Source organism: Pinus tabuliformis, chromosome 7, assembly GCF_031772625.1.
Source record: "Pinus tabuliformis cultivar Carrire ecotype Pingquan chromosome 7, CPIR1, whole genome shotgun sequence".
In the NCBI taxonomy this organism is placed as follows: domain Eukaryota; kingdom Viridiplantae; phylum Streptophyta; class Pinopsida; order Pinales; family Pinaceae; genus Pinus; species Pinus tabuliformis.
This window is the reverse complement of record NC_142293.1, coordinates 122669121-122692360: the sequence shown is the minus strand read 5'-3', so window position 1 is coordinate 122692360 and position 23240 is coordinate 122669121. Positions and strand designations below refer to the sequence as shown.

Here is a 23240-nt window from a genome sequence, read left to right as displayed (position 1 = left end):
CTTCGACTTCTTTGTTTTTCCGCTCAATGGTAGGTACTGTTAGACTCCGTCTTATGTCAGTGTGAGATTGATTCTTCTTCAAAACCCTGTTTTGAAGAAGAAATCATTAAATGTGTTGTTTTAGAATATGTAATTTATTCTCCCGCTCTTCAAATGGCAGCAGTTTCCTCAGCTCCTATCTCTGCAAAAGCACAAACAAAAGAAAACAAAACATCATCAGCAATCATGTCCATTTGTTTGATCTGGTCTAGAAGCTGTCTTCAGTTGTCATTTGGTTATACAGCTCTCCATACATTTGGTTGCTCAGATCTGGTTACTTAGCCAAGGAATCGCTGGAATGAAAGGCATACTTTAATCTCTTGACAAGCATATGCCTGCGGCCTTGTTGCTTAACCTCTGCTGCAGACTTCTTGGCACATGGATTTACATTATGTAGGGAATTCCTGAAGCAGCTCTTGATCTGAAGGTTCGGCTTGGTATGCCTGCTACACAATGGATCAGTGTTTATAATGCTCGTCGGCCGATGAAAACAGAGATACCACTATAATGTGGCTGATACAAGACTTACACAGCATGTTGAGAAAGGAAATGAAGATGGCCTTTTTATAAGTAGTGAGCTTCTTGCTCAAATTTGTGGGCTCTTATTATGGATGCGGGAAATGGATTCACTGCACAAGTTTATGAGCTTGATGATAGTCATGATTTCAAGATAAATAAGAAAGCGCGATGGCAGAACTGGGGAGGCTTCTTATCTATGAGGCATCAAGGGATTGGTTGCCCATTGTTAGCGGTGAGATCCAAACACCACTAGGAGTTGCATCTATTGAGTTCATTGATCCAAGAGAGCCCGTGATGATAGTGCCAGTTTTGAGAGCTGGTCTTGTATTGGTGGAGCATGCTGCATCTATTTTGCCTGCAACAAAAACATATCATGTTGGCTATTATAGAGATGAGAATACACTTCAAACAACCTTATATTTGAACAAACTGCCAGAAAGATTTCCAGAGGGTTCTCGTGTGCTTGTAGCTGATCCAATGCTTGCAACTGGTGGGACAATTGTTGCCACAATTAATCTACTGAAGGACAGGGGAATTGATCCCAAAGATATACGGGTGGTTTCGGCTGTGGCTGCTTCCCCTGCACTTCAAAAATTAAGTGATAAATTTCCTGGGCTTCATGTCTATACTGGAACTATTGATCTTGGTCTGGATGAAAACGGTTTTATTGTTCCAGGTCTTGGGGACGCAGGAGACCGCAGTTATGGCACTTAAGATACTTTCATTTGGTTTTGATGCTTATTGGCGTGAAGGACAAAACCTTATTCCCAGTTTAACACCATATCTTACCATCATCTTTTGCGTAATGTGTCTCTATTGCTCCCTCGGTTTACAGTTATTTGGTGGCCTTGTCTATGCAAACAATCCTAAACTGGAAGGGAACGAAACATTGAAGCTTTCGCAGTTGGGATATTTATTCTACACCATGGTTCAAGTGGGCGCTCCCAACGTAACATTACTTGTAGCACTTGACACGGGCAGTGATGTGTTCTGGGTGCCTTGTGATTGCCAAGCGTGCGCTCCTGTTTCTGCAGCTAGCTATGGATTAAATGGTATCATTTTTGAGACTTACAGTCCATCAGCCTCGCAGACAAGCAAGTCAGTTGCTTGTAGTAATACTCTCTGTCAATTAAAAAATGAATGCTCCAAAACTAGTGATCAATGCCCATACAGCGTTCAATATCTTTCTGCAAATACATCCACTGCAGGAACTTTAGTGGAGGATATTCTTTATCTGACTCTTGGAGATGGGTCACAAGAAGGAACGGTGAAGGCACCTATCACGTTTGGGTGTGGAAGTGTACAAACAGGCACATTTCTAGAAGGTGCGGCTCCTGATGGTCTACTTGGGCTTGGCATTGATAATATCTCTGTCCCGAGCATTTTGTACAATTCAGGCCTTGTATCAAATTCTTTCTCTATGTGTTTCCCACGCGATTCAATTGTTGGAAGGTTTGCCTTTGGAGATAAAGGGAGTTCAGACCAAAGCAAAACTCCTTTTTATAATACATTACTTTTACGTGGGAAATGCCAATGTCAAAATAGACTTTCAGGCCCTTTTTGACACTGGCACCTCATTTACACAGTTGGCTAATCAACGAGCAGGCAGAGCTGGAAGGACACGTCCTGGAAAATGTTATAGGCTCTATCCATTATCTGTGTATGAGCATGAATTGCTTGAGGCAACGATTCCTGAAATTCAACGTTCATCGCTTGCTACTGTCGTGCTTCATTTAAAGTCATTGGACCTTACAGATGTAGATGTTCTTAACTTTGATTTTCTTGACCAGCCATCACGTAAGGATCATGCGACTTTCCATGTGAGTCCTTGGAGGATGCTTTAAAGCAACTGTACCTAATTGATGCGATTGATGAGGATGGATTGATAACTAAAATTGGAAGGCAAATGGCAGAGCTTCCATTGGAACCTTCACTTGCAAGGGCTCTGATAGCAGCAAATGAGATGGGCTGCTTATCTCAAACTTTGACGGTCGCAGCAATGTTATCATGTGAAAATGTATTCTCCTCGACAAACAGGTGAGATCTATGATGTTTTCCAAAGATGTGAGGCAGCAACTCTCGGCCATAATGCATAAAATAACAAATGAATCTCTAGATGTGCGGCCAAAAGAAAATTCACGAGAAAATGGGGGCATTAGTAAAAACTTGAGGAAAGCTTTATGCATTGGTTTTGCGAATCGACTTGCACAGCGAATGGAACGCCAGGAACGTGATGTGCGCAATTGACCCTCGACATGGGCGTTACCTGATAGCCTCTAATTAAATAGTGGCTGCTCTGTTTAGTGCCTGATTTTCGTGATGTTTTCTCTTATCAATGAGAATGCCAAGTCAAAATACGCCTAAAACAAAACAAAGACACCTGTCATAGCAGAGAAACAGGGACCGATGATCTATTTTTTGACTGCAGTTGCAAAGTGGCATTCAAAGGTCGATTGCCTATTTCTGTCTTTAGTTAGTCTACGCTCCAGGATTAGTTTTCATGGGTCATTGAAACTGGAATAATGGAAGGCTTTTCTATCTTTAGAGATTCTTTTCTATTTTTGTAGCTTCAGGTGAAACAACGCCCCTGTTTTGGGGTCGATTTGTTTTCCCCTAGAAAAGATTATTTAATGTATTAAAAAATCATTTGTAAAAGTTAGTGGGAGAGAGAATTCTGAGTGCTGGTGGAGGAGAACAGAGAGTTCCATTGTTCAGCTGTTTGACAGAGATTTTAATAAAAAATGCAGCTCTGACCCCTGAGATTCCTGTGGTATGACAATTTAGCATAAGTTTTCCTTCTGTTTCATATGTAACCTGTTATGTTTTCATTTCACTTCATGATCATTTATAATTGAACAAATGAAGTGTTAAGGTAGAATTCATCATTTGTATGCTTTGCCTTTAAGTTTGTTCAATATTTAATGTTTTCTTCTATTTGACAAGGATTCATCTTCTATGCCCTTGTCAGCTCCTCACCAGTCTTGCCATCCCATTAAATCTCAATTTAATGTTAAATTTCTTGCCTACCTTGCCTCAGGGGATAATCTGTGTTCTTGATTACATTTCTCTGCTCAAGCTGTTACTTTGCCCATGCAGCCCAGAAAAACCCCGTCATTTTTTTAAAAATCCTTTTGATCAGTTTACTAGCCTAAAATCAGTGTTACCCTATTGGTTATCTCGCCCATTGAAGATTTTGACCGAGATAGACCGGAGAGAGCCCTCTCCTGCCCCATAGGGCTAGCTACGAGGCTAAGTGGTTTGATGTTGCCTTGAGGTTTACCTTTCTCAGCCTGAGGTGAAATTTCAAGCGCTAACAGGTACAAATCTTTTTGATACAGATAATATTCCATCTACATCTTCCATAGCGAGAAGTTTTGGCTGTTAAATTTCTCGACCCTAAACTTACCATCTTTTTCCATTTCTCCCACTCGAACGAGGAACCCTTCTTTCCTACGAGTTTATCAACCAAATAGACCTTTGGCTCTGATACCAGTTGTTAGAAAATTATATATTACGGAGCAATGGAACACATAAAATATTTCATAAATATAAACACAGAAAATGCATAAAACAAGAGAGACACAGATATACGTGGTTCACCCAATTTGGGCTACGTCCACCCCGAACAGTCAGCCCTTCCTTTCTATTATCCAGCAAAATGAAGAGACACAACCTACAGCAAATCCGATGTAATATCCTTTGTTTTCTCTCACAGTCTCACCTCTCTTTTTCTCGCTTGGAGAATACACCTCTGTATCATAGCCTCAACTACAATGCCCTCATACAAGAGATGGGTTTCCTTCTAGAGAAAAAAACCCTAAACTAAACATAAGTTCTACTGTCAAATCATCTGCCTAATGAACGGCCCAGATTGACTAGAAATTACTATACTTTTACAAGGCAAATTTACATCTATTTTTGGCTTCGGGGGCGCTACCCCCGAACCTGCTAGCCCCCGGACCCCCCAGCCGGGGGGGATCGGCCCCCCCGCACCCGCCAACGTGGAGGGGTGTACAAACTTCTTGGGGTATACATCTAGCTGAAACAAAAAATACCTCTGAACAATCATGCTCCACACACAACATAAATGATATTCACAATCCACACCTAAGGTCTTGTATAAAGTAAAAACAAACAAGGAAACACACGCTAAAAAATCTAGGAATTCCAACCATACAAACTTACCTTTCACAAAGATAAATATTTAATAGTTGGTGACGAAATCCAACATTGCAGAGATAAAAGTGAAAAGATTTATAGATATGAGCGTTTGGAACCAATAACCCTAACAACCTGCTTAATGAAACAATTTGGTGCAAGTAACTTTGCTTATGCCATCTCGAGCAAAGATTACCCTCAAAAAAGTCCAAGTGAGTCTAGTCAATGTATGTTCTAGGTACAGCAGGACCTTCCCTCTATCGTCACCTTAGGTAGAGCCCTAGGATTATGGTCACTATGTTTACCAACTACAACAATTTTACCTGGGGAGACATTTGTAGATCAGATGTACACACAAGGGCAAATTAACAAGCTCAATCCCCTTAAAGCTCCTCCATTTGATCAATTGGAGATTTACTTTCAAGTGACCCCAAGTACCTTTCAGTACCGTTGTAATATGTGAAAAACACTCTATCATAGCCAATGAAGTGGGTACGACCACTTCACCACATCTAACATGATCCCATGCTTAACTCATGTATAAGAAGAGCTTCCCAAAGCAAAACGGAAATAATTGGATTTTCTCTCCCTAACTCAAGGTTCTATCGTTTGTTTGTAGCTTTGGAAAGTTTACTTCCTTCCCTACTCCAAAGCCTTACAACCTAATCTATTGTAGGTGGAAAGAGCCCTAAAAATAATAAAAAATCTAGATGAATTTTATTAATGATGTGTTATTAAGTTGTTATTTACGCAAAGGGTAAATGGACGTGAAAATGATGGTATTATGACTTGACTCAAAACTCTAATGCATTAAATATGAAATTTGTAATTTGAAAAATTAACTCCAAAATTTACCACTTCTAATTTTTCAATGCAATTCAAAGCTCTAAGTTGCAAACCACACAATGTAATCTATGCACAATTTGCCTGAAAACTATGCAAATGTCATCTGTGCACCATTTCCTTGAAAACTATGCAAATGTAATCTATGCACAATTTACGTGAACACTGTGCAAATGTAATCTATGCACAATTCCTGTGAACACTATGAAAATGTAATCTATGCACAATTTTCGTGAACACTATGCAAATGTAATCTATGCACAATTTCTGCTCATGAAATGAGAATTCCAACCATGCGAATGTAATCTATGCAAGAGAACTCTTCAAAACAAACATGAGATGATTCCAAATTAGCAAAAGAACAACAAGACTATTTCCTTTCACTAATGCAACTAAAGAACCAATCAAGTGTAAGTAAAGGAACTTAGGTGAAAATTTCAAAGATCAAAAAATAATGACACTCAAAGGTGTTTAACACTCGGAAAAAATTCAGCAAAAACATGAAAAAAATGTTAAGAAACTGAGACAAATCTTTGAGCAATGACCAAAGGAATTCAAATTCAAAACACCCAAAGAAATCCTTAAAATGAAAATTCTTGAATGAATGTTATGAAATCAACGCTTAAAGTTTAATTTTGATTAAACTTTAGTACTGGAATAAAAATGACTCTTGTTTTCAATGCATCATAAGAAGCACATCTCATCAAAAAACTAATTCTTGAGAAAACCTACCTTTCAATCCTTGAAAAATAGACAAATATCAAGAAAAAACCTTCACAACACTCGATCAAACACACGGAGACTGACTGGAGTTGAAGCCAAATGTAATGAAACCTTAAAAACAACAAAATCAGACTTTAATGAGGAAAAGCTATTTTTTTCCAAAAATTCTCAAAGTATGTGTAAGTAGATAGTATAGTATAGTGTGCATGCACACTATTCATAAAGGTAATTTGCGCAGATATGCACTTTGTTTCTAAACAGAAATCACGCAGGTTGAGAAACTTAAAGAATAAATAAATAAATAAAATATATCCAAACAAATTGAAAAATCTAAAAGATCATTAACTTGTCAAGACTCAGATAAAGCTATCAAAACAGGTTCGATAATAATAAAAAAAGGAGATGGAAAAGAACAAGTCATTCCCCAATATGGTCGCCAATTTGTTAGGTGAATAAATTCCTCTTGCTGACAAGAGAAATCTCCCTAGATCCTAAAAGGAAACTAGAAACAAATAGACAACCAAGTTAATTCCTTCCCTGAAACTATCTTTCCTTGAATCATAAGCTAACAAGGTGAGAAATGGAAAATCATAACTTATTATGGCATGCCTAATGAATATCCGTCTTTGTGCTTCAGTGCATCTCCTCCATGCTTGAATCTAGACCTGCACATATGGAAACAACAAAGGATCAAAGGCATATGTAGCATAAATGGTACAATAATTCAAACTAGTGATCAAGGAGACTAGTAACAAACATCATTCCGATGGACAAATATAAATAACATCATTCCAATGGACAAATATAAATAACATAAACCATCCATGAAATTTATCAATTAATCCATTAAACAATGAAGTAAGAATGGATGCTTGCTTGTATTAATTTCAGAAACATAAAGGAGCTACAAAACCTGTGGCTTGATGTTGTGAAGCTCCTCCCATTGATCTCAATCCTCTCTAAGAATGATAAACTCTCCAACCTGATTACTCCAGCATAAACGTACTCTCAGTAGCCTCTCCCAATTCCCCCACCTATGGTTTGATAAGTAGGCCAAAAGGAAGTAGTTTGAGATCCTTAGTCCAAGGATGAGATCCACTAAAAGAGGGATGAGGGCTCCTTGAAGAATGGGAATTAGTTCCATCAAAAATGAGGTTAGGTTCGAATATACATGATTTTGAGGATTTCTGTTGTGAATGATTCACCCAACAATGCTTCTAGATCTCACTTTTTATGTTTACTTTTTTATTGATTTACCTATGCAGTTTTTGTTTTGACACAGAGCACAGATTTGCGCAGTTTTACAGTGGAAGAAACTGCACATGTGTAGTTTTTCTTCAGAAAAATAATGTAGATGCTCTAAATCAGGATTTTGTACCAAGAGATCCAGAAATTCCACTTTATTCAAGGTATATAAGTTGTTGACCTGCAAGGGAGTGCTTCAAGACACTTGGATGGATGGTGAGAGATCCAATTTTGATGATTATTTGTCATGGTGACACAATGAAGTGTAACAATGTTGGTTAGTTGTTATCCTGGTATTTTAGTTTCTACAACCACCCACAAAAAATTTTCCTATGCTTTGATTTTGGAGCCTTCCCCTCTGTCCATTAGAGATTATCTTTTATTGCTATCAAGTATTCATGATTTGATCAAGACTTATTATTTTCATGTGTGCTTGTGTTTTTTTTGTTTTCATAATTATCTAATCTTTTAGAGTCACAAGCTAACCTTCTAACTTGACCTTGCAGCAATTTTGGGCTTGCCTCTAGAAACTGCACAATCTTGCAAGGCAAGCCAGCCTTGATGATGGAAATTGTGTAATCCAGAATGGTAGCTCAACCTTGAGCTTGATAATTGTGTATTCATGGATGAAATCCCATCACTAAGCTCAAAAAATGTGCATTATATCCCTTGTGGTCAGAAAATACGCAATTCTCTGAGCCAGGAAGTTGCCTAGCTCCCCGGAATTGTGCAATCTTCCTGGGTAGTGTGCATGTAAAGTTTCCAAAAAAAAAATTAAAATTAAAAAATTAAAAATTAAAAAACATCCCTACAAAATATGGAGTCATTATTAGTTTTCCAAAGGTGGCATAGTCGTTATTTAAAAAAAAAAAAATCACCATTTTTTTCCTTGATTTTAGGCATGCGTGTCATAAACCCTAATCCATCCAAATATTTTTAATTGGTGCCTATAGAGCTCATTTTTACATTAAATCTTGGAGTTGTAGCATTCCCAAGGAGATCAAGGAGCCTTCGGTGGAGTTTGCGTCACTTTTCTAGGTGAGTTTTTCTTTTGTCATCTTTTACTGCTTTTTATGTCACTTTTTGTCATTTCTCTTCTATGAGTGTTGTTTTTCTTGTTTCTCTTCATGGTTGTTGGAATTTTAATTTATATTAGCTTGTAGAAGTGTTGATTCATTTTTTTCATTCACCTTGTGAAGCATAAAAATTAATAGCTTGTAGGCTTGAATGTAAAAATACACACGAGTATTTGTAATAATAATTTATTTTATATAAAAATGTATAAGTGATGATTGTTACAATGAGGACCCACCTATATATACCTAAGCAAGTGCCCTTTCGTTAAAAGACATGCATTTTCACTTAACTTAATGACTATTTAACATAACCAATATTTGATTATTTAATATTTATATTAATTTTATTTATCTCACTTGTTATGAATTATATTCATAACATAGCCCTTCCCTTCGAAAGCTTTGTCCTCAAAGCTTTAATGTTGTCGATTTTCTTCACTTTGTGTATGTCATCTCGATGTATACAATCTGGTCCTCATTCTGTCATGTAGCTCATAGTAATATTCCCTAGGATTTTTTTATTGTTTTTCTTTTAATATATATATTTTTTAATAATGCTGTTTTTTTTTCATTTATTTTTTATTTTTATAATAATGTTTTTCTAAATAATAATATTTTTATATATATTTTTTAAATAACTCTAATTTTTTTTAACAATATATATATATGTGTAAATAATTATATATCAACTTTATAAAAACATGGAGATTCAAAAGAGGATGAGCTATTCAACCGGCATGGGTTTCGGGTGTCTAGCCATTAAATGGAAAAGGATTATCGAGGGTCAACGAAATGGATGTCGGGGCCATGGAGAGTGGCTATGGTGTGGTGGCGAGACGAATGGCAGCAGGACGTGTTCAGGTCAGGGGTAACGCTGCTCAACCGTAATGAAGTCCTCGGTTGTGGGAACTGATGAACCGATGACGTGTTGAATGGTGGCTCTAATGGAGAAAGGATTACCAGCAGAGCACAGGACGAGACGACGGGAAGATGGTCAATGATGTTTTGATGCGTTGAAAAAAATTGGCGTTGTTCAACAGAAGCATTGCGTTCTCGCCTATTCTAAATGTCGATCTCCCGCAAATGTCTATCTCCTGTGACTCCACGCACGTCTTGGTTAACAACTTGTCCAGAACAACCACGAGTATTAAGGGTCGATTCATTACGAGGCAAGCCTGCTGCCTCCATTTCAACGAGGATCTTATTGGCTTCAGAAAAGAGCCGAAACAGGTCCTCTTTGCACAACTTGCAAATGCAATCAGCCAAAGCATTGTAAGCCATCACTCCCATGGAAATTTGTCCAACTGACATCTCATTCACCATTCTCTTGGCTTCATTCAATTTCTCCACAATGAACCACCCTTTTACGAGTGTATTACAGATCTCTTCATCTGGATAATACGTATTTGCCAAATGTTTCACTAAATTCTCTGCATAACTTGCAAACCCTCTCTCGCAAAGCCATTGAACGACAATCTTCTGAGCCTCCTCATTCTGCTTAACCCTGTACTCCTGCATTTTATTGAAGAAAACAGCAGCCTGCTTCTCTCTTGAAGATTGAATTCTATCCAAACCACCTTCATGCAATCTGGATATCTCAACCCTATCTCCTTTGATGAGATTTACTTTTGGAAGCAAATGACCTGAATTTCTCCTTTCAAGCCCAGGAAAAGGAATGTGTCGATTTAAATGTTGCCCACCTAGATGTTGCAGCATTGCACTAAGGGTTTTGCCTCGATAATGTTTGTCATCAAGCAAGTCATTGATGATGTCGAGATGAGGAAATTCTTCTGACATGATCGGGGGTCCCTGCATACCAAGATCATTCATTGTGGCTTGCTGGACTCTGATATCATGACCATCAAGCTCATAATGAACTTGGAAAGCTTTCAGATTCTTCCCTCTCTGTGGTTGCTGATGTATATGTTGATCCAGTAAACTTGGTTGATGATCAAGCTGGTCCACTCTGAAAGATTTTTCTTGTACACGAGAATTGGAATCTTCAACATCTAGTGTGTGCCCATGAGATCTTTGCTGATTTAGCATCTCAGGAGTTACTGAGCCAAAAGTGAAGCCCACAGGACGCTCACTCTGATTAGCAGCACCACAAATACGCTGCTCTTTTTCAGGTCCAATCAAGAAAGATAATTGTGATGTGCGAATATATGATCCAATAGCCCCAGATGAAGAAGGCAAGGCATCACAACTTGTCTGTCTTGAGGAATATTCATTATGCATGTCCATCCTATGACTTGATTGAGGAGAACCTGGAATTGTACATGGAGGTAACACAGAAGATGAAAGAGAGTTCTGCATAAAACCACTAGAATGTGAAGCAGTGGAACCTTGAGAGGGACTTGCCGCTGCCAGAGTGTTAGCACTCGAGATTGAAAGAGGAACATGCCCAGCGTAAGTACTCTTATTCTTTCCAACAGCAACCATTTTGTATGATGGAGGCACCTGTGAACTTTGAGACAGCAACATGCTATTTGAAGCCATAGAATCTCCAACTCCTAGTCTTCCCGATGCACTGATAGACCGTGACAACAATGGAACAGTTTGAATGGATACAACAGGAACAACAGGTCTTGGGTCTGCAGGTATCAACGGAGCACTTGATGGCCTTGATATGCCTTCATCATAATATTGAACATTATAATCATCTATTCCTTCATCTTCTTTCATTTCTTCACTGTCGTTATCATTTTCCTTACTATCGATTTCCTTTCGACATGCTTTAACTTCTGCACATGATTTTTCTAATCGCTGAAATACTTCTTGAATTTTATTAAACTACTCAACGCAATTAGGACATGAATGTAATGGCACATTGTGCAGCGAACAATGTTGAAAGACCCACATGATTATATTGTGTGCCATGGCTCTAATACCACTGAAGCATAAAAATTAATAGCTTGTCGGCTTGAATGTAAAAATACACAAGAGTATTTGTAATAATAATTTATTTTATATAAAAATGTATAAGTGATGATTGTTATAATGAGGATCCACCTATATATACCTAAGCAAGTGTCCTTTCATGACTGGGCATGTCTTTTAGACATTCCTTTTCACTTAACTTAATAACTATTTAACATAACCAATATTTGATTATTTAATATTTATATTAACTTTATTTATCTCACTTGCTATGAATTATATTCATAACACCTTGCATAAGTGTCACATCAGTTTTCTTGTTTTTGCACATCGGTGATCGTCGTTTTGGTGACTCTCCTTGCATATTTTGTTTTCCTTCTATTTTTTGAGTTTTTGCACTTGATTCACATTGATCTATCCATACCCAGTAATACTTACACTTTAACTTGCATTATCACTTAGATCTACTTGTTTCCTACACCCCATCAGGTAGATCCGCACTTCACTTGGCCATGCACTGCCTTTCCCAACTGGGCATTGCACAAGTCCAAGGCTCAAGTTGAGAGATTGGCCTCTAAGACTGCACAATATGTAGTAAAGGTTGGCACAACTACGCATTGCGTAGTCCCGGGGATCAACCTACCACCTTGGTCATTGAGACTATGCAATGCGTAGTCTCTCCCTATCACTGCCCAAGTTGAACTGTGCATTGCGTAGTCTTAAGCCTTAGGCTACATGACTGGTTGTTGAGACTGAGAAATGTATAGTTCCCTCAACCAATCTCCCTCCCTTTCTCATGATAATTGTGCAATATCTCTCATCAGTCTGTGTGTTTACTGCTTTTTTACTACTTTATCTTGCTTTGAAATTTGATTTGCAAAAGCTAATGTAATATTTCCATGAGTGCCTTTTCCTCTTGTAGGTATCACAGTTGTTGAGCACTTCTCTCCAGCAGTCATTGTTATCATGGCACCCAAGAGAGTTGCTTCAAAAGATACCATAGAAAGAAGTATCGAGGAAGCAGTTGAGAGTACGCCAGTAAACTTGCTAGTATATTTAGACACTCAATTATTTGTGGAAAAGGAATCATATCTTACATGGAAGAAAATGAACAAATTTTTTTCAGCAAAGAGATTCACAACAAATATAGAGGATCAGAAGGTATATATAATTTCTAGAAATCAGGTCTACATAGGGTTGCATGCAAATATCCATCCTTTCCATGTGTGGATGTTATCAGTTAGATTGTTTCACATATTGATGTAAAGACTGACTTTTAACAATGCCAGCAGACAAAAGCTTTTTACTTTTCTGAAAACAGATTATCATCTTATGTACCATTTTCCCGACCCAGAAACACTCATGGATTCATACTTCTATAGCACCAACAGATATATGGGCACAAAAGATGTTATTAAAGGTTGGGTGAAATAACCATCAAAGTTTTGATAGACACCCACCAATACTTACAAGACAAAGTCTCTTACGAGGGCCTATCAGTTGTTGATCATCTTATCTCGCAGAATCTATGGTGAGTGTAGCATGGAGACCTTTTTTGAAGGGTGGGAAATATTATTGAAATAGGTTGTGAACGAGGGAAAATTGGTCAACTGGTCAGACTTTTTGGTTCGATAGTTAAGTATCCATGTAGCGAATGCCCTGAATCCTCCTAAGGGTGGTCAAGCGATATTTTACATGTATGCATATCTATCGGATGCAATTTGTGCACATAATGCATTCCCTAGTATGAACTGGACTTGGACACTTCGAGACCTTGTCATGCACATTCATTACACACTGCTCTTGGATTGCAGCCATCGAAGAGTAATGGAGAAGCTAACTGACCACTTCCTCATTCTGTTATATGAGATGATCTTTGAGGAAGAACCACCTTGCATTTCATGTGGGGAAATGGAAGTAGTATCAGAGATCACAGATTGGTCTACCTCAATGGATGACACCTTCCTTGGGGTGTTTTGTGGTTAGAATTCACTGCATATATTGACAATGTATGCCACTGAGAAGCTTGTCATGTAAGAAGTTTCATATCATCTCTCCATATGGTTGTCAGCAGCTTTGTACATGAAGAAGAAAGCAACTTGGCCAATATAAAGAACCTAAAAGTCACGGATACCGAAGGAAAGGCAATAGAGAAGTTTGTATTTGGTACTCATGACTTTAATTCATACAATCCCCATAGTATTTGCAAAGACCACTCTGTGAGAATTTATTTACAGTGGCTCAGTGGGACATTTCACTGGCCGGAGGAGGATCCATAAAGAATTGTTACAATGCCTCCAAGTCCCATGAGCCGGTAAATTTTGTAGGAACTTCATAGGTGATTCCGTAGAAGGAAGAAAACCCAAGCAGGATAAGGGAAAGAGAAAGGTTTCTTATAGTCTAGGGAGAGAACGAATCTGTAAGATGAAAGTGGATCTAGCTATTGAGAAAGCAGATTTAGCAGCAGAGGCAAAGAGTAAACAAATGAAGCAGAGAGAAGAACAGAGGAAGAGGGAATAACAGAGGATATTGGAGGAAGAAAATCAGAAGCAAGAACAAGAAGAGAAGTAGAAGCAGGAATAAGAAGAGAGGTGGAGTGCAATAGTAGAAGAAACAACATGGAAACAAGTGTAAGAGAAAGAATAGAACCAGAAACCAGAAGAGGATAACAGATAGATGCAGGACAAGGAGCTTGCTCAGCAGATTGAATAATTGATTGATATTGTAGACATGGAGGAGGAATAGAAGCCATAGAATCAAGATGTTAACTTGATGCCAAGTACACAGCAGATCACTATTCAGTCTCCACCACCTCCAGCAACAGATTCAGCTCCTGGCGAGGAAGGGGAAGTTGTTCCTCTTAATGATGATCCATACATGGACATGTACAATATCTCGTATGATTAACTCCAGAAGAATATTGTACAAGTGCATAAGAATCATTTTCTAGATGACCTCGCATCACCTATATTTATTAGAGAGGGTAATTTTGGCAGACACCAGGAAGAATCAAAATGTCATTTCCACACCCAACTTGGCCTTCACATGTATAGCAAAGTCAAACACTGAGTCTTTTAGGGCCGAGAATAAACAATTATTGCAAATAACTTGCAGGCTTCCAGGAAATAGATTGAACAACTCTGTGCAACAGCTTAGAATGTAGCTTTTGTATAAGTCCATCTGGAGGAAATAAAGGCAATGATACTAAGTGAAGTATCGACACTTGGAGGCACCATGTGGAATATATATGAGGAGATTGTTACCATGCATAAGTCAGTTGTCCACATCCATGGCTTGTATTAGAAGTGTAAATATTTTGTCAAAACGCTCAAGAATGTACAAATTTCCATTGTTGTCATGCATGAATGTTCAATGCAATACAAAAGGGCACTGCTTGAATTGGGAAAGAACACAAAGCAACAAGCAAAGCTGGAGAAAGCAAAAGTTTCGATGCTAATCTATAACAACAAACAGCTCGCCTCATTCATTGGTAACATTTAGGCCACATATGCACTATTATACAATAGTTTGGATTCCTTAGTGAAGTCCCGCAGGATCCCATCAGTTGGCTCACTCACTGAAGCCAAACACAGGAACCAGGTCAAGTAGGATATTGAAGAACACTTGGAGCAGCTTATTCATACTTCCACCAAGGAAGATTTGGAAGTGAGTAGAAAAAACATGCATAACTACATCAGTGGCCCCGTCCAAGTGAGAATAATGTTTCTCCTGCTCCAGAAGGAAGTTCAAACTAGTTCCAAATCATTGTACCTAGATTCCATGGAGGCTAGAGTCTGCTTCTAGCCAGACACCATCGCATAGTTTGGGGATGTCATCACACAGTACCAAGTTGGCGCTGATACGTGATCAAAAGACATCAAGTGGAAGTTATTGAGCTTTAGTTTCCCGAAACTCAACCATGATAATTTTTTGTCTTTTTAGGTCATCTAGTTGCCTCTACCCATTTTTTTTGTATATGGGTACAAGTATAAATTGTAATATTATTTTGTAATTTGTAAGTGTATTTCCAAGTGTCAATATTGGAATGTGAAGAGTCACAATGTAATATAATGAGTTATTTTGTAAGAATTTGAAGAGTCATGAGGGAAGTCCAAAATTCACAAAGGGGAGTTGAAGATTCACCCCTTGTTATAAATAGACCCTCATAACTCATGTAAAGGGCTTTTGGTAGCCAAGCTTTTGGCTAGGCTTAGGCTTAGAATCAAAGGCTTGGGATTTTTTTGAGGACCTTAGCTTCTCTGTAGCGTAAAGGAAGTATATTTATTTGGAGGAGAAGGTGATGTTGACTTCACATTCCACTATTGGGGCTAGTGGTCCATAAATAGTGTATGTATGATTGGAACTTTCACTTAATAAAAGTTCAGAGCCAACATGTTTTCATGAATATGTTGTGAATATAATAGGACTATTCTAGTTATGTTTGCAATGTATGTTATTTAACTTATGCTTATGCTTATGAACTATTTTGTTTTCATTGGTACGAATCTTATTAAATGTGTGATGTTGTCTAATTCATCATTGTTAACTTGTGAACTATTTCGCATATTAGCTTGCGATGTCATTTATGCTCATGTGTTCCTTTCAAGTTGTGTACTATTACAGGATTTTAAGGGGCTCACTCATTTTCCCTTCTCTGTTTTAGAACCTTCATGCATCACACTTGACTATCTGTAGGTTCACACACTTGTTCTTGCCAAAGTCATCATACATCACTTTATTCGTTATTTCATCCAAGGAAAATCATTAAACCCCACTGCATCGACAATCGGGTCATATTTCGAATGGGACTCCTACACCAAACACTGTGAGGTCCAATTGGGACTTTATGTCGAGGAGATCCCTTTAATGTTGGCAGGTCCAACACTGTCAACATTTTTTGCGCTAGAAGGAGGGCCAGATGACAAACTGAGCCCACAAATTTTGTTGAACTTTCCACACTCATTAATGGCTTATCCCCAAATCACAACCCCGACATGTTTTTCTAGAATTGGAAATCTAAAAGTGTCGATGAGAATCATTGATGACTTGTCTAATATTAAATTCAAGGCGAGGGTGAAACAAATTTTTTTAGCACACCTCTTGTTTTCTCAAGTTTTGCACAAAACACAATATTCACTGTGAGGATGTTGTTTGTTAGTTTTCCATTCTCACATTTGAAGGGCACATAAGGGAATGGTGTTACACATTTCATGTCACCTCTATACACTCTTTCGAACATCTTGCCATAGATATTTACGATGCCTTTGATAGGTGTGATTATAAATCTCTATTCATGAAAATTATGTGGTTGTGAAAAGCACCTGATGAATCTATTGGTGATTTTCATGTTCGTTTCATTCATTTTCATTTTGAATTTTCTAAATATGATGTTCATTGGCCTTTATTGAAATAGAAGTTTGAATTTCTTGTTCACATTTCAATGAATTCGCACGAATATGAATCTTTTGAAAGCCTCCCAACATACATCGGTATTAGGGCTTCTAAATTATTGATAGATGAGGTTGTTGTACCAAGTGACTCTTCGTCTCCTTCTAATCAAACAGCCCCATTTCTCCAGGTTAAGGTGGAAACATAGTGATGGTGCATTGTATGTGATACTGTTGGATGTAAGCTGGCTCTGGGTTCTTCATCCTATCCTGACCCACCCGATAAAGAGAAGGTCTGTAGCAGTAAGTACTAACATGATTAATAAATCAAGTGATATAGGGCTATAAGGTCTAGGTCTATAGGTGGGTGTGTAGGGGGTACTTACATTCAAGGTAAGGTAGGTATCTCCTCTGGTGTCTAGCTGGGCATCTTCTCTTAAACCTCTCAATGCTGACTGGGATCCCATCCATTCATATCCTGGCAATTCTGGTTGTCTGGGCTTAACTTGAGAATTCACCCATTGATTTACCACCTTCTTATCCCACCCCACATACTCAGAATTCTATCACAAGTTTGGACTGTGAATCTAAAGTTTGCGATGAAGTGTTATCTCCTCGTTTGCCATCCTTTGGTTCCTTTGGTCCTCCGTATTGTGATTTGTTGTGTTCACATGTTTTGAATGTTTCTTTTGATGTTCATGAAGATCAAGTTCTGTATGGAGTTGGTGTTGAGAAGAAAACTTGCAATATCATTTACAATGACTATATCTGGGAGTCCACATCTGAAAAATAATATGCGATGAAGGATAATTCTTTTCCTTTCACACCTGTCCCTCATTATCCAGACATTTTTTGTGATTCTGTCATTCTTGTTGAATATTTCGAAGAATTACCTTCTGATGATATTATTACTTTCGATCACTCTTAGAAATTGTGGAATGTGAGTTTTGCATATGAATACATAGAGGAAAAATATTCTCTTCTTGATCCCCCCAATCTATCATCTCATCATTCTAAAGAAATAGAGGGTGAAATTTCTTGTTCTCAATATTCCCCTCTTTATGATTCGTCAGATCATGAGGATGCCTCTATTTCTAACCTTGAACTTTATGATCATGTCTGTCGTGATCTTTTCATCCATTCATCTCGTCACGACTTTGATTTTTCCACTTTTTATTTTTCTAAGCCATTGATCTTTGATGATCTATCTTTTGATGATTTGGAACTTTCACAAGTTGTTGAGTCACTTCATCCTGAGTTAATGGTTATGTCAGGTTCTCGTTGTCCTGAAACAGGTTCTAATTCTCATCTATGCTTATGTTTTCTTATTTTCATACTTATATAATATTTTTGAGTCACAAGATAGCCTTCTGACTTGATGATGTAACAGTCTTGGGCTTGCCTCCAGAAACGGGGCAATTTTGCAAGGAAATCCAGTCTTGATGATGGAAACTATGCAATTCAGAATGGAAGCTCATCCTTGAGCTTGATAATTGTGCATTGATGGATGGAATCCCAACACTAAGCTCAAAAAATGCGCAATCCATCCCTTGTGCTCAGAAATTGCGTAATGCATTGAGCTGGGAAGTTTCCCAGTTCCCCGGAATTGGCAATCTTCCTTGGCAATGTGCATGGAAATTTTCTCAAAAAAAGAAAAAAGAAAAAAGAAAAATAGTTAAAAATAATACCTATAAAATAGGGATTCATTATTAGTTTCCCGAAGGTGGCACAGTCACTATTTTTAGAAATTTCTGCGAAGTGTCACTTTTTCCTTGATTTTAGGCATGTGCATCATAAACCCTAATATGCCCAAATCTATTTAATTGATGCCTATAGAGATAATTTTTACATTCAATCTTGGAGCTCTATAATTCCTAAGGAGATCAAAGCCTTCAGTGGAGTTTGCATCATTTTTCCAGGTGAATTTTTCTTTTGTCGTCTTTTGCCACTTTTTTTGTCGTTTCACTTCTGTGAATGTTGTTTTACTTGTTTCTCTTCATGTTTGTTGGCATTTTAATTTATATTATCTTGTAGAAGTGTTGATTTATTTTTCATTTTCCTTGCATAAGTATTGCATCATTTTTCTTTTTTTTGCACACCAATGATCGTCATTTTGGCGATTCTTTTTGCATATTTGGTTTTCCTTTCCTTTGTTTAGTTTCTACACTTGATTCACATTGAACTATCCATAATTAGTTAGAATTTCACTTTTACTTTCATTATCATTTATATTTTCTTTTTTCCTACACCCACACTGAGCAGATTCGCACTTCACTTGGCCATGCACTACGTTGCCTAGTGGGGCCTTGCACAAGTCCAAGGCTCAAGTTGAGAGCTTGGCCTCTGAGTCTACGTAATGCACAGTACAAGTTGGTCCAACTGTGCATTGCACAGTCCCAAGGCTCAATCCTGCCACCTTGGCCACTGATATTGCCAAATGTGCAGTCTCTTCCTGTCACTACCTAGGTTGAACTAAGCATTATGTAGTCTCAAGCCTTAGGCTACATCACTAGATACTGATACTGCGCAATGTGCAATTCCCTTTCTCATGAATTTCTCAATCTCTCTCATCATTATGTGTGTTTGATGCCTGATCTTGCTTTTAAAGTTGATTTTCAAAAGCTAATGTAATCTCGCCATGAGTACCTTTTCCTCCTACAGGTATCATAGTTGTTGAGAACTTCTCTCTGGCGGTCACTGTTATCATGGCACCCAAAAGAGTTGCTTCAAGAGCTAACACAGAAAGCGGTATCGGGAAAGCAATTGAGAGTATGCCAGTAAACTTTCCAATATATTCATACATTCCACTATTTGTGGAAAAGGAATCAGATCTTACATGGCATAAAGTGAACGAAGTTTTTTAGTAAAGAGCTTCACAGTAGATCTAGAGGACCAACAGGTATATGTTAATGCCCAAAAATTAGGGCTAGAGAGGGTTTCACGCAGATATCTAGCCTTCCCATGTGTGGATGTTATATGTTGTATTGTTTCACATATTAATATAAAGACTATAACTTTGAACAATGGTAGTGGACAAAAAATTGCTACTTTTCTGGCAGCAGATTATCGTCTTATGTACCATTTGCTTGAGCTAGAAACGCTCATGGATTCATACTTCTATGCCACCAAAAACTATGTGTGTAACATCCCTAGTGAAAATTCCATGTAATAAAAGTTAATAAAGGAAAAAATAATAACCACAGTTGATGGGACATCGATTCCAAGTTGAATGTTGTGCAAGACATCTTAGAGGTGTTCATTTGATTGTTTATGGCTAAGGAAATTGGAAAAGGCAATGGATAAGGCTTTGAAAAGGGAAAATGGCATTTTTGGCACATTTATTTATGAAAATAATGGAAATTAGGACAAAATGAAGGTGAAAGGTCACAAGTTGCATGTGGGAGGAAAATGAAGGAAAATAATGGAAAATGAGCAAAATAAAGGCCTCATTCATAAAAAGGCTTCTAAGGATCACTTGGTAACCTTTCTTCAGTTGATTTTTGGAGCTCTCTGGTTATTCTCTCTCTCTCTCACTCTTGGACTCTTAGATTTTTCTTGGATAATTTTGGCTCTAGAGTAAGAAATGAAAAGAAGGAAAGAGAAACCAAGATCAAGCAAGGAAAGGCAAGATCAAGCAGCTATAGCAGGCTTCATTGTAGGTGTCAACTTGCATGTGTATTTTCCTTGCTATATTTTACATGCATGGGATTGCATTTGGTTCTTTTCTATCATGGCATGGTTTTTTCTAGGTGTGACAGTGCTTTCAGCCCAGCCTTGCCATTTCCAGATAGCCATGGTGTGATGGGGTTCTCATGTTTTGGTTGAGTTGGATTGCCAAATGGATTTGAAGCTTAGTGAGGTGGATCTCCAACATTATAGAACACAAGTTATAGTAACCCCTGAGCCAGACTATGGGTTGTGGTAAAGCCTGATTTTGTGTTTCCTTGGATGGCCTAGGAATCCTTGTCGATGAATGGCAGGATATATGGTAAATCCAAGAGGTGGTTTTCTCTCCATTGAGCCTAGTAATCCTGGGTTTGGGATATATGGTAAATCCTAGAGAGTGGGTCTCAATTTAGGGCCTTGTGATATAGGTTTGGATTGTAGTAAATCCTGAGAAACTAGGAGACAGGAAAATTCCTCACAGTATAAGTGGAGAAATCCAGTGGAATCCATGATTTTTTGGCCTAGTGATCGGGTGGAGATCACGGTAAATCCTATTATTATGTGTTCATTGAGGAGTGCCAGTATTGCAGCAAGGATGCTGCAACTCCTGGGCTACCAGCTTTACTTATCAACCTGTGGTTCGTACAAACTTGGAGGTGACAATGTTGTATGCACAAGTAAAAGTGATGGTTCTGCCTGTTGTCACTATTCAGCTGGTGAGAGACCACTAGGGTACCAAGCTAGACTTCTCTAGATTCAGAAGAAGTTGGATTCTTTGATGTAATAAGGGAAAATCTACTCTAAGAGAGTTACTCTATTGTAGTAATGGAAAAAAAAACCAACATGTAATGCTAAACCACACCATACCCTAATTAACCATTTAAGAAGCTATACTAAGCAGAATTGCTAAATCAACACTAAAAAAATTCTATTATCTAAGTTGCAGAAGTAAAAAGCATCAAAAAATACTAATGTGCAAGCAAAGAAACTAAAATAAATATGTTTTCACTTTTTTGGTTTTTTAGGCAAAATCAAGTATGTAAACTAATTTCTCTTGTGGATGTGATAGGTGGATGGAAGGTATTTGAGGATGGATAGAAGGTTTATGAAGTGGTTGGATGGTGTGGAGGGGTCCTAGAAGGCTTTTTTGTGACTTCCTAGAGGTTTCCCATCAATTCAGCCTCAAAACAGGTCGTTTCAAGAAAACCTACAGGATGTACTAGAAACCTATAGGATGATCCTGTAGGAATTACAGGAAACCTACAAGATACAGCCGAGAGCTAATTGTGAGGTGTTGGGGGTGTTGGAAATCTTGGGAAAGGTGTGTGATGGGTGGAATGGAGTGTTAGAAGGTCTAGGAGCACTCAGGAGTCAATATCCAAGATAAGAGATGGCTAGATTCACTCAATGTATCTAGGGGAATTTCAATGAAAAATGATGAAAAACTAGTGAGGGTGATGGTGAAACAAGGGATGGCTAAGGTGGATGAAGTGGAAGGTGGTTGTTGGTGATGAAGTCTTGGTCTCCTCCTGAAGTACCTTCTCTACTTAAAACATGTGTGTCTTCCAAGAACTATGCAACAAGATACATTTTCATAAACTAGAAAAGCATGAATCAATTGCCTATATTATGCATGAAGAAAGTTGTTGAAGGGAATGAAAGCATGAGTGATATCTTATTGCAGAAATGGAGATGGAAAAATATGACAATGAAATCTACCTTGCAACATGAACCAAATACTGAATCAAAGACAACAAACTCCAAAGCTCATACAAGAACTAGAAATCTGTGTTTTTGGGGTTGTTGAAGGGTCCCTTCCTCAAGTCATGGTCCCAGAGGGAGGAAGTGAGGCCGAGACACCTGCTGAAAACCTTGTGGTGATCCTTTTTCTCCTTGCTAACCTGCTACTTGAAAGAAGGCACAAATGGAAGCAAATTATCACACAACCAATCTAATCTACATTGTTGTAATGGAAATGCATCTACTAAGCAAATTAACAATTAAGCTATAAATCTACACTAGCATACATGTACAATAAAGAGGAGCCTTGGCTACTAGGGTTGGGCCCTAACCCAAGAGCTTGAGCCCTCTGAGTTAATTCAATGCTAGCTCAAAACAAAACTCATTCTTATTACCAAAACAACATATTACATCAAAAACCAGCCACAACCTTGCAACTCAAAAATAGAGTAGAGTTTTACAATAAAATCTGAATCATACTTAGGTCCTAGGTCTCTCTACTTATACATTTGAAGTCTCCAATGACTTCCTTAAAATTAGGGAGGCTCAGCTCCCAAACTCAAGATAAACGGGTGCTTTCTCTTTCACTTGCTCGGTTGCCTTCTAGTCCTCATGATTTGGTTGTTTGCCAAAATTCCTTGCTTCTATCCTTTAATCCTGCATTAAGTGCACATTAGACCACAAAGCAAAATATCCAACTCTAACTCATATCATAAAAAAAATATAATCAAAAGTATGCAATAAGTTATGATAATCATTGGTTTGAGTAAGTTAAAAGGTGAATTAAAGCCCATATAATTACCCAATGATGAGGCTCATGATCACCCCCCTAATGAAAGTGTTGCTCATCCTCTGAGAAACTTAGTCAATATCCATATCATTCATGGCTCTGGTAGCCTCTTTGACATCCCATGCCTCTGTTATGGTCTCCTCTTCTTGTTCATAGAAGCCTGCTTTCTTTTCT

At 38.0% G+C, this 23240-nt stretch overlaps 2 pseudogenes; both read left to right on the top strand.

The window, feature by feature from the left end:
* Positions 1-724: 724 nt before the first annotated feature.
* LOC149246048 (uracil phosphoribosyltransferase pseudogene) lies at positions 725-1290 on the top strand (annotated as a pseudogene).
* Positions 1291-1363: 73 nt separating this feature from the next.
* On the top strand, positions 1364-2148 carry LOC149246047 (aspartyl protease family protein 1 pseudogene; annotated as a pseudogene).
* Positions 2149-23240: the final 21092 nt, after the last annotated feature.